The following is a 13,262-nucleotide window of genomic DNA, read 5'->3' on the forward strand; positions in this document are numbered from 1 at the left end:
TCCCGCAAGATCCCACATGCCACGGAGCGGCTGGGCCCGTGAGCCATGGCCGCTGAGTCTGTGCGTCCGGAGCCTGTGCTCCACAACGCGAGAGGCCACAACAGTGAGAGGCCCGCGTACCGCAAAAAAAAAAACCCCAAAAAACAACAAAAAAAAACACATGAGAGCCCACTATGTGCAGGTTATAGTGCTAGGTGGTGAAGCTACCAAATGACTACCACAGAGTATCTACTCACACGTTGCTTATAAGACTAAAACGATAACACCTACTGAGAGAAAGAATGTAGAGTTATAAGTGTTACACTTGTACAGAATATACGGAGTGCCTAAGTTGTCTTTGCTAAGTGGATGAGTGGTGGGCTGAGAGCCATTCAGGACAGGATGAAAATTAAGAAAGGACAAGTAGGTGAGATTCACATGGCAGGATTGGGGACTGAAAATAGTGCAGCAACCTCAAAGTAGGAAAGGCTTGGAGAGAGGACTATGGTATGTCATGTGTTTAGTGTAAAAGTAAAATTATAAATTCCAAATAGTTTATTCTGCTGTGATTAAATTAAAAGTTGGAATCAATGGTCACAAGTTTATGTTAGCAAGAATTTTAGATATTGGAAAACATTGAACTTTGACAATAAAATACATTGAGTTAGCCTTTGTATCTTACTACTTAGATAAAGGTAAAAGCTGAAAAAATATCTAACAACCAGTTACCTTGAAGAAAATAATAATAGGAACAGGTATGTTAGGGGTAGTGGGATTTTCTTGTAGGACTTATTATTTGTATCCTGTTATCATGAAGTTGAATAGTTTTATATTTTCCCAAGGTAAGCTCTCCTATAATATTATACTTTATTTTAAAATATATTTATTTGGCTGTTCTGGGTCTTAGTTGTAGCACATGGGATCTTCATTGCCGTGCGTGGGATCTTTAGTTGTGGCATGCAGGATCTTAGTTGCAGCATTCGGGATCTGGTTCCCTGACCAGGAATTGAACCTAGGCCCCCTGCACTGGGAGCATGGAGTCTTAATCACCAGGGAAGTCCCCTAAATATTATACTTTAATTGCCAAGATTGTATTGCCTTTACTTTTGAGACTGATAATTATTTGTTGTAAGAAATTATACTTGCTCACCACAGAAATTTGCATTTTATAATAGTTAACCCACAATTACTATCAAATTTCTTGGAACACTTGAACATTAGTAGTTTTTGTCTTATCACACCCTGAGACTGTTTTTTGGTTAATGCCCAAAGTGGAAATGCCTCATTTTCTACTCGTCCACCTTGAGTGTTCCCTCCACCCCCTTGCCTAAATTAAAAACAGCATCTTCCCTAAAGTTGATTCTTCCTTTGCAGCCCATTCCAGTGGTGGCTGGTTCATTTTCAGGCTTCAGATACTTCAATGTTGAGAGGTGGTGGTGGTGTTTTCCTTGCTTCCCCTTGTCACTACTTCCATCTCAAGTCTCCTATATATTCTTTAAAAAGAGTAATTGTTCTTTTACTCTGGTAGGGTAATTAATTTACTAAAATGTTAAAATTTTTTCCCTGTAGTTTTTCCTCTCCCAATTCCAAGCAGCTAGCCAAATTTTGGTCTTCCTTGCCATGGGAACCTCATGACAAAATGGAAGCAGAAAACTTAAAGAAGCTTAAAGACAGCTCTCTTCCTTGTTTTTTGTTTTCTCTCTGAAATCCTAGCTTTCATCATAGACTAATCTGTGGGGAGGGAGGTAGAAGCAGAACCAGGAAGAGAGAAGATTCCAGTAAACAACAAAGAAGACAGATGTTGCTCACAATCTCAAAGTCTCCAAGCCAAGCATCTTGAGGGTTTCTGGGGTGGAGAGGTAAGGACCCAGAGATGAGTGATGGGAATGCATCTTTTGAAGTTGCATATTTTGAAGTTAAGTTTAGCAGGATTTGCTAAAGCATTAGGTGTGCAGTTAAAAAGAAAGGAGTCAAGGATGACACCAAGATTTTTAGCCTGAGCAACAAGAAGGAAGAGGTTGCCACTTACAGAGCAGGGGAAGACTTTGTAAACGAAAGATCAGGAGTTTGTTTTTTGTTTTTAGACATGGTAAGTTTGAGACACCTTTCAGACATCAAAGTGGACATGTTGTACAAATAGTCAAAAATACAAATCTGGAGCTCAGAGAAGGTGTCCAGGCTTGATATACTTGGGAGTCGTCAATAGGAGAACATGTGTCAGGGAACCCAAGAAAGAAAGATGAAGATGAATATTCAACTTTCAGGTTTATAATATGGAGGCTATTGGAGGCCTTGTCCAAAATTCTTTCAGTACAGTGGTTGTGGGTAAATGCCTAGATTGAACCTTACTGACACTACGTTAATCAACTGATCAAAAGTAACATTACCAATAATGGGAAAAATAACATGAAGTTGATACTGATAGAACACCTTGAGAAGAGCTCAGCGTCATTTGGGTGTGGTATTCCTGCTAAAAATATATACTCTAGATCAAGTTATAAGGAAGCATCAGAAAAACAGTTTGAGGGACATTCTACAAAATAGCTAGCCTGTATACTTCCAAAGTGTTAAGGTCATGAAAATCAAGTCAAAAAAAAAAAAAAGGAGATGATAAAGATAAGTGCAAAAATCTTTGAGATAGAAAGAAGAAAAATAATAGGAAAAAACCAATGAAATCAAAAGTTAGGTCTTTAAAAAAATCAATATAACTGATAAAATTCCATTTTGACTGATAAAGAGTAAAAGGAGACAAAAATTACCAGTATCATAATGTAATAGAATACATCACTCACTACAGAGCCTGGTCATTAAAAGAAAAATAATACCAATAAATTCAACTTTATACCAATAAATTCAACAAAAAATTGGATGAAATGAACAAATTAGTTGAAAGACACAAATTATAAAGTCTGACCCAATAAGAATACAAAACTTGAATAGTCCTATATTAATTCAGGAAACTGGATTTTCATTTAAAATCTTTCCCAAAAGAAATCTTATGCCCAGATGGCTTCACTGGTAAATTCTAACATTTAAGGAAGAAATTATACCAATCCTACACAAACTCTGTCAGAAAATAGAGGAAGAGAGAATACTCCCAAACTCATTTTATGAGGCCAAAGACATCAGAAAAGAGAACTATGCACCAATATCCCTCATGAAAATAGACACAAATATCCTTAACAAAATTTTAGCAAAACAAACCCGACAATATATAAAAGAATATGGTGCATCATGATCAAATCGAGTTTATACCAGGAGTAAAAGGTTGATTTGGCATCCAAAAATCAACCAGTGTAATTCGCCATATTAATAAAATAAATAAAAAAACATATGATCATTTCAATAGATGCAGAAGAGAGGTTTGATAAAGTGCAACACCAATTTATGATAAAATCTCTCAGCAAGCTAAGAAGAAAAGGGAAATTTCTTAATCTAATTAAGGGTATCTTTAACAAACCTACAACTTTCATTGTACTAAACAGTGAAAGACTCAATGCTTTCTACCTAAGAAAAGGAACAAAGAGTGGATATCTACGCTGCTACTTCTATTCAATATTTTACTGGAGGTTTTAACCAGTGCCATAAAGCAAGAAAAAGAAATGAAAGTCAATGAATTGGAAAGGTAGAAGTAAAGTTGTCTTTATTGGCCAATGATATGATTATGTATATAGAAAATACTAGAAGTAATAAATGAATTTAGTAAGGTCACAGGATACAATGTTAGTATACAAACAATTATAATTTTATGTACAAGTAATGAACAATTAGAAAAAGAAAATTTAAAAATAACCCATTTCCATTAGCAACCAAAACATGAAATATTTAGAAATACATTTTACAAAACATATGAAAGAACTCTACACTTTGCTGAGAGAAATTATAGGTCTGAAAAAATGATATACCATTTTCATGAATTGGAAGACACAATTATAAGATGTCAGTTTTTCACACATCAATCTATAATTCCAGCAGGGATTTTAAGAAACTGATCCTAAATCTATATTAGAAATATACATTTCCTCTCTTAACCCTCTTTCAAAGTGTTATTTTTAAAAACAGGTCAGAAAACTAAGAACTGTATTTCTCAGATTCCACTGAAGCTGGGAGTCTGGAGGCAAATGACATCTACCATGTAAAAGCAGTATTTGGAGGTCAGAATGAAGGCATAGGCCAAATTCCTGCTGCTTCTACTTCTAGAAAGCTAAGAGCAGACAGAGGTAAATGTTTGTGGTGGCCATTTTCCACTTTCCTTTATCTAGTCACAAACTTCATGGGAATAAAAATCTGTTGTGAAAGATAGTGGTATAGCAGTAGCTTCCTGAGCTCCAGCTCATGACTTCAATGATGTGGCTTTGAAGTCAATAGTCCAAAAATGGTTCTCTGACTTCTAGCCTTCCCAGCTTTCTTTTTTTTTTTTTAAAGAAACAAGGGAATTTCTGTTTTCTGCACTGAAATGTGGCTAATCCAATGTTCCACAAGTCTGAACTATTTTATATTAATCTGTTTCTTCTTCTTTGCTATGAAGTATGGTCTTCCAATCCACTGATTCTCTCTTAAACTGTGTCAACTATAGAGGTAATACAATTAATTGAGATTGCAATTTGAAATGATTTCATTATTCATTTCCAAGTTTTCTAGTTGTTTTATATCTAACAATCTGTGCTTCATACCTGCCCTATTTTAGTTTAGTTATTAATGCATGTTTATACTTCATTAAATTCCCAAAATACTTATTTTGGTGTTTTTATCATAGTTTTTTATTTTAAAAAATTTCACCCACAGTGAATTCCTGTCTAAATGTTGATTTCCATTGGCTGTTTCCTATAACATTACATTTTTTAACATATGTTACACTTGTGATTTGAAATTTTTTAAAAAAAGATAGCCTCCCTTGATCTAACAGCAAGAAGGAGTTTCTCTCTCTAATTTTCTGAACACTCTTTTTATGGAAAGTTAAAATGCATTTACTTTTACTATTTTTTTTACTTTTTAGTTGAAGTTCAGAGCATGTATAACACCTTAAAATACAATTTATAAAAGTTGTTAGATAAATTGAAACAATAACAAATTCTGCATACTACATTACAGCATACCCAATGTCCTTTTAGATAAATACTAAATTTGATATGTTACTCTATTTTTTAAATTAAGGTTTTTATTTTGAGATCATTGTAGATTGACAAGTTTTTTGAAGAAATAACCCAGAGAGATCCCCTGTTCCCTTTACCCATTTTCCTCCAATGGTCACATATTGCAGAACTATTGTACAATATCACAACTAGGATATTAACATACAATCTAATACATCTTATTCAGATTCTTCAGTTTCACTTGTACTCATTTGTTTGCATATTTATTTAGTTCTGTGCAACTTTATCATATGTGTAGGTTCACATCTTTAACACCACAGTCTAGATACAGTACAAGTTTCATCACTACAATGATCCCTCCTGTTGCCCTTTTACAACCACACCCATCTCCCTCCTGCTACCCCTCCCTGCCCCCTAATCCCTGACCCATGACAACCACTAATTTACTTTCCATTCTACAACTTTCTCATTTCAAGAATGTTATATAATGGAGTCATTCAGCATGTAACGTTTTGAGATTGGCTTTTTCATCTGAGTACTTTCTAGAACTGCAGTCTATGTTTGAAGACTGCTTCTAGTACTTTGTCAAGTTACTTAAACATTCCATGCCTGAGTTTTCTCACCTGTACAATGGGCACAACAATTTCTACCTCATAAAGTTGTCTGTAGCATGGAGTATTATCTGTCCCAAGGCAAGTTGGTCCCACCATTGTTGTTGTTCACTTGACTCATTTGCTACGTTGGATTGTGGGCATTACGTTTGCTTGTAATTCTAGATTTTTCCTGGTGGGCAAGAACCTGATTTCCTGTGGCCATGATAGTTTATTGATTCCAGGAGTTCTGTATTGTGAATAAAAGAGTCAATGCTTTGATGTCATTTCTCTAATTTCATTTTTTGTTTTCAAGATTCACATATCTCATGAGAGAGAAAAAAGGGATATAAGAATTTATTTTTGCAAGTTAACACTCCTTTTAATAAAATATTAATTTCAGTATACAATTTTATTTTTTTAATTTCAACTGTATGATCCAAATCCTTATTCATAATGGAGGCATGTGTCTCTCTGAGCTCATTATGTGCAAGACGCCCTTTGTTCATTCCTTCATTCAATGAACCTATCGTTGATTAGTTACTATGTAACCAAATACTGTGAAGAATAGAAAGAGGGTGGGAGAGAGATAAAACCAGGATGATAGAAGAAAGACTTCAGCTTTTGTATCATAGAATGCAACTAGTAGTTTTAATGGTAGTGCAATTTGTTCATGCTAAACACTTTTATAGCTAAGAATAAAATTTTATTGCAATCTCAGTATTAGTTCAGCTGCATGTAACATAGAACAAAAATAACAAGGGCTTAAGTGTGATGGAAATTCATGTATTTCTTAGATAAACTGACTTCCAGCGAACTGACTTCCAGGTTGAACTCAAACCTGGTACCAAAATCATTAGAGACCCTAGCTTATTTTGCCTTGTTTCTCTGTCATTCTCAAACATAATTTCCACTTATGATCCAAGATGGCTGGTGAAAATCCAAAGATTATGTCTGCATTGCGAAGACAAGAAATTAAGAAAGGACAGAAAAGGTACACACCTCTTCCTTTTAAGGTCACGTTCTGGAATTAACACATACTAGTTCTCCTTATACGCAATTGACTTCTACTTATTCACAAGTTTGGTAGATACATTGTCTATTGCAGGTGGCTCTGAACTGATGCAAAAATAGAGAATTCTACTGAAAAGAATGAGGAGGTAAATGGTTATCGCATCCGTCCTGTATCCAGTTGCTTTCACGAGTGTTTTGAACTTTAGAATCACATATTTTCTTGAAAGCTCTATTAATGTTATGCTATTATTTTACTGTGTTTAGAGTTGCAGAGGCATAATTTGATTATTGGAGGATAACACAATTAATTTGTCTGGATGTTTATAGTATCTTTTTTTTATTCTGAAAATTTGAAAATAATGTCACCGTATGTGGTTTATTTTCATTAAGCTTTCCTAAAACACAATGTCCATTACTAATTTTCATAATAAGGAAGTGGAATTAGATATAAAGTTCACAGTGGTGATAAATTTGTCACAGAATGTGGAGGAATAATCTCTGTGTCATGGAGCTCTTTACTGTGTTTGGATGAATATTTCCAAGATCTTTGATTTTCTTCTAATCTTGGCCAGGCAGATTGTCTTCCTTTTCTATACACAGTTCTTCTCCAAAGAGCATAAAATTAGTTGATTCTGTTTCCATTCCAAAAATTATACTTAAGTTCAAGATTTGTGAGATCACAAATGTACACCTATGTGACATAGATAAGAGTTTTGTGGATTGCAAAATACTTTAATAATACATTTACAGACATTTTAAAGACTTATACCCATCCATTTTATATGGGTATATTTCTACCTTAAATCTGAGTCAAGCTTTATTTTCTCATTTTGAAGGGGGAGTCATCATATACTTGCCATTATGTATGACAACCTATAGCTATGCTTCATTCTCACCCATCTGATAATACAGAATTTTTAGGGTCTTGTCCTTTTTTTTTTTTTTCATTGTTTTAATGGGAATTTGGTAGAGGATTGTGAGGCTTCTGAAGTCTTGATACCACTTTACCTGGTGATCAAATAATTTTTTCTCTTTTAAATAAATTTAAATTTTATTAATAAATGTAACAGGTACATATGGTTATAAAAAGTAGTGTTATTTAAATTAATTAATTAATTTTTACTTATTAATTTATTTGGTTGCACCGGATCTTAGTTGCAGCCCACTGGCTCCTTAGTTGCAGAATGTGGGCTCCTTAATTGCAGCAGGCGGGCTCCTTAGTTGTGGCATATGAACTCTTAGTTGTGGCATGCATGTGGGATCTAGTTCCCTGACCAGGGATTGAACTCTGGCCCCTTGCACTGGGATTGCAGAAGTCCCAAAAGTAGTGTTAATACTTGAAATTATTTATTATTTAGGAGATAATGCATCACCAACATAGGCATTCCTCAGATCCTTGTAATAATGTCACCACTGTGACCCTTTCACTGGCGTCTACTGCTTATAGATTAAGAACATAAACCAATCATCAAGGTTTATAAAAATTAATAATTTACTAAAGATACATTATCTTCTCCTGTTATCCAAGTGTAAGTTTGTAAAAATGTAGTATTTTACCTTGTGTAACACAATTAGAGAAAACTTGATATTTGTCATTAATGAAACTATACAATATATTTTACATAATTAAATATTTGTGGAAAGAACTGTCATATAACTGTATGTGATGGAAAAAATCTCACCCTTGCACAATCACACAATGGCATGATTGCTTTCTTTCTGCCCCAGACTCACTAAAATATAAGCTTTATGGGGGCATTGCACTGTTTCATTATATGTCCATTGCATAGATGGAGCCTGACATGTATTATCACTCAACACACATCAGCTTAAAAAACGAACTCTTTGGAAATGCAAATTTGAAATTTTAGGAAACCATTTCAGTAAAGTATAAATGACTAAAATTGACCCAAAAGGACAGAAGGCCTCAAAAATGACAAAAAAGTAATCAGAAACATTGTTAAAGATCTGTAATTTCAAATGGCTCCAGTTTCAAGACTGGATCTTTTTTTAAGTGAGTTTTTATAAGATATTCATTCTATTATTCAAAATATTCCAAATCATATAAATTTGGAAAGCTTATCATTTTATTTTATAGAGTTAACAAAAGATAACCAACACATCATTAAGATTGCATGAAAAAAATCCCTGCAATTGTACTTTTACTTATGAATAGAAATGCAAAACATTATTAAAATAGAATAAACATTATTAATATAAGTACAAAATGGTATAAATACAGATGAAATTATTATTTAAGTACAAAATATTATTATTAATATAAGTACAAAATGGTATAAATACAGATGAAATTAGCATATTTAATTCTACACTGTATTAAAAGAAAGCTCAATCATGATCAAACACGGATTATTCTGGGGCATCAAGAATGGTTCCATAATATGAAGTCTCTCAAAACAAACCACTGGAAAATCTGGGGATTTGGAGACCTTCACTGGGCTTTCTCCTTCTTCCTTCCCAACTCCAACCTAGTTGCCTTGCCTGAGCCAATGGCTACTGTAAGCTCCAAACAGTTAATTATTATCTGAACTTGTGATTGCTTGAGGTTTTAGCTAGATATATTATAAACCTTTATTCCCTGTCTTGAGCAAGGTATTGAAGAAGATATTTGGTGCCTCGAGACAAAGGAACAAAAGCCATAAAACCCAAGGAAAAGTGTGATGTTCAGTGATCTAATGCAGGGGTCCCCAACCCCTGGGCCACTGACCATTATGAGTCCACACAGCAGGAGGTGAGTGGCGGATGGGCTAGTGAAGCTTCATCTGTATTTACAACCACTCCCCATTGCTCACATTACTGCCTGAGCTCTGCCTCCTGTCAGCATTATGGTGAGTTGTATAATTATTTCATTATATATTACAGTGTAATAGTAACAGAAATAAAGTGCACAATAAATATAATGTGCTTAAATCATCCTGAAACCATCCCCCCTCCATCTGTGGAAAAATTGTCTTCCACGAAAGCAGTCCCTGGTGCCAAAAACGTTGGGGACCGCTGGTCTAATGAACTTACTTAGGAAGACTGATATTTGCTCCATGTGATTTTTCCAGACTCTTTAGATCCCCAAAAGGTCAAGAAAGCACTAAGGAGGTAGGCTGAATCTTCCCTGACTCTCAATAAATATAGACCATTTTGGAATGTAAGTTTTAAATAATGACTTTGTGAGGCTTTAAGGATTGAGGAAATCTGCAAAAGAACAAAGTAACATTATTCCCGATAGCCTCATCAGTAGAGAAGGACAGAGAATAAAGGAAGGAAGAAGAAAGAAAAAAAAAGTGTTCCAGAGATCTCATCTAGTTTATGTAAGAAGAAATTTGGGCTAATGCAGCTGTATGGAGAAAGATACACATTCATATATTTCTGATCTTGAGAGCATCATGTGAGCAATGAAAGGGATGAAAACACACAACTAATCTTTGAAAGAACAAGTGAGATGAATTTATACAAAAAAAAAAAAAAGAAAGAAAAGAAAAAGTTAAAAAAGGAAATAATGAAATAAAATAGGTAACAACAAAAATAAGTTACAGGCATTATATAAAATGTGAATGGACTATCTTATCCTTCCATTAAAGCAAAAAGACTGATGCTCTAGGCTAGAAAACAAAACTTGTCTATAGGAACATGATTAAATCAGTAAAGAAAGATAGAATATAAAAAGATGGCAAATATAAAATATTGATATAATAGGAAAATTTTACAAAAAAACCCACTCATAAATATGTAGATATCAAACTACATAGCAGCTATCTAAATATATAAACAAAATTATTAGTAATTCACTAAATTTGATAAAATACAATTATAATGAGATTTCAATATACCTCTGCCAGAATCAGATATAGTAGACAGAAAGAGACGAAGGGCATAGAAAAAGAACCTTATATCACTCAAAGAGAGAATGTGATGGTTTTCCTTTACTCTTACTTTACAAAGACACTTTGATGCTGGTGTTTTCTTGACTTCTTGATCTTAGCAGAATGTGTGAACTGAACGTTTTACACAATTGCATCACTATTTCTATGGGTTGACAGCCATAATTGCACCTCAATTCCAGAGAGGTAAAAATGTGGGAGAAAATGTGTTTCAGAATAAAAAATATTTTTTGTTTTTCATATGTCCATAAAACTTTTGTGCATGGACATCATATAGTTGGTCACAAAGTGTGTTAACTTTTAAAAAAGGCTACAATAGTAAATATGAAATGATAAAAAGAAAGAAGGTGATCAGCAAAATCTTTACTTGGAAATTAAGAAACACACTCTTAGATCACCCTTATATTAAAGATAAAATTGAAAAATGAACAATTTAAAAAACAGTGAAAAGAAGAACAATTTTCACCAAACCATGTGGAACACAGAGAAAACTGTTTTTGCAGGCCTTTGTTATTAAGAAAAAGGATAGATTAAAACTAAAGTTGGTGAACATTTGGTAATGTGGGGAGAGTGGCACACCTGGAGAGGGCATGGAAGCTCCTTACCCTTTCACCATCCCTTGTCCCATGCTTCTCTCCCATTGAGCTGTTCCTGAGTTATATCCTCTTATAATAAACCAGTAATCTACTAAGTAACACTGCTAGAGGTGAAGGAGGGTGAAAGTGGAAAGCAAAGTAACAATTACTATATCCCAATACAGGAAACTGTGAAAAAACAAAAAGACTTTAGTAGGAGCCACAATGATCTCCATCATGCTAAAAACTGAGGGAAGAGCATCTCAGGCAGGGGACATAACAAACATTGTGGTAGGCTGTGTGAGACAACAGCCTGCTCCTCCCACCTTATATTTTGACAAGTAACTGGCCTCATTTAAAGATGGACAGGATCTCCCTAACAGTCCAGTGGTTAAGACTCCATGCTTCCACTGCAGGGGGCATAGGTTCGATCCCTGGTCAGGGAATTAAGATCCTCCACACTGCGTGGTATGGCCAGAACTAGGAAAAAAAAAAAAAAAAGATTAGTAAAGATGGAAAGGAAAAGCAAGCAACCTAAGCCCTCCAACTCCATCAAAGAAAGATCAAGAAAATAGTGGAAAAGTTCAGATAAATATAATTCTTTTGAATCTTAAAGAAATTATAATGTGATCTCTGAAAGAGAGCTCAAAAAAGAGATTTTTAAGCCAACAGACAACATTTACAGAGAATGATATAAGTAAAATGACAGAGCTTTGGATAAAAAAGGAGATAAAATAGAAATGAAAGCCTCTTTAGTCATAGTAAAAAGTGGACTAAACACAATGAAAAATACAGTCATAATTGTAATAGTAGCTAGAATGGAAAAGGCATGTAAAACAACATAAAAAGGTCATAAAAAAAGGTACTGTGATTGAAAAACAGTACCTGAGAGATGATAGACATGAAAGACAAAAAGAGATCTAACATATGCATAATTGTTGTTTCAGAAGAAGAAACAGAACAGGAGTAAACTTTTTTCCAAAGGTTTAACAGGAAAAAGAGAAACCCTAAAATAAAAACTAGTCTAGGGCTTCCCTGGTGGCACAGTGGTTGAGAGTCTGCCTGCCGATGCAGGGGACATGAGTTCGTGCCCCGGTCCGGGAAGATCCCACGTGCCGCAGAGCGGCTAGGCCTGTGAGCCATGGCCGCTGAGCCTGAGCGTACGGAGCCTATGCTCCGCAACGGGAGAGGCCACAACAGTGAGAAGCCTGCGTACTGCAAAAAAAAAAAAAAAAAAAAATATGGCCTTGGCACCTGGAAAGGGAGTCTTATCATTGAAGGAGTACTTGCCTTGGCGTCCCAGGAAAAAATACATTTAACCTTTAACATGGACATTATTTCTGGTCAATGTGCCCTTTTCCTAATAATTAAAGCAGATTGCAATACATGTTTGATAGACCACAACCTGGCTGTTTTAGTTGGCATAAAATTCAAGTTAATTCATGTATAATCCAGAATGTCTTGCCCATACCTCAATATGTGAAAATATCTTCTATCAGCTTCAAGGATAAATCCTCCTCTGGCCACTCCCCATCTCCATTCATGTTGGCTTTCACAAATGGTAGGGAGGAAATGACCCTTAAACAGTGACTACACTTTTTTTCCACAGAAAAGAAAGAACTGTATATACTCAGAACAAGTTTAGGTAAGCAGATAAAAGGTCATCTTTCTGCTTGCCTGCTTGACACAGGTTCAAGAGTGAAGCACATATTCAGAAGAAAAAATACACACAGCTTTCCTTTTACGCAGCTCCCCTGAGCTTCCACTTCTGCTAACCAGATCTTCACCTGCGTTGCATTCTCACTCTCCAGATGGTGGCAGTTTCTTGTGGTGAGGAACAGCCTTCTACTAAAGATAGGAGTTCACCAGAGCTTCAGCTCTGTACTCCTAGTCTACCTGTAGTGCTAGAAAACTTTGTCTCCTGAAGCTATAGGTGTCACAAAGGAACAAACTTCTTGCCCCGAAGTAGATAATTCTAACCTAAACACAGAAATATCTATTCCTAAAAGACAGACATTAAACATTCTTTCTCTTATCCTGATGCTAGCAGATCTCTTTCACTTTGTTGGGGAGAAAGAAATTTTTCTCCATCCTTCTACTTTTTTCTGGCTGGTCTAA

The sequence above is a fragment of the Globicephala melas genome, chromosome 1 (assembly GCF_963455315.2).
Source record: "Globicephala melas chromosome 1, mGloMel1.2, whole genome shotgun sequence".
Taxonomy (NCBI): domain Eukaryota; kingdom Metazoa; phylum Chordata; class Mammalia; order Artiodactyla; family Delphinidae; genus Globicephala; species Globicephala melas.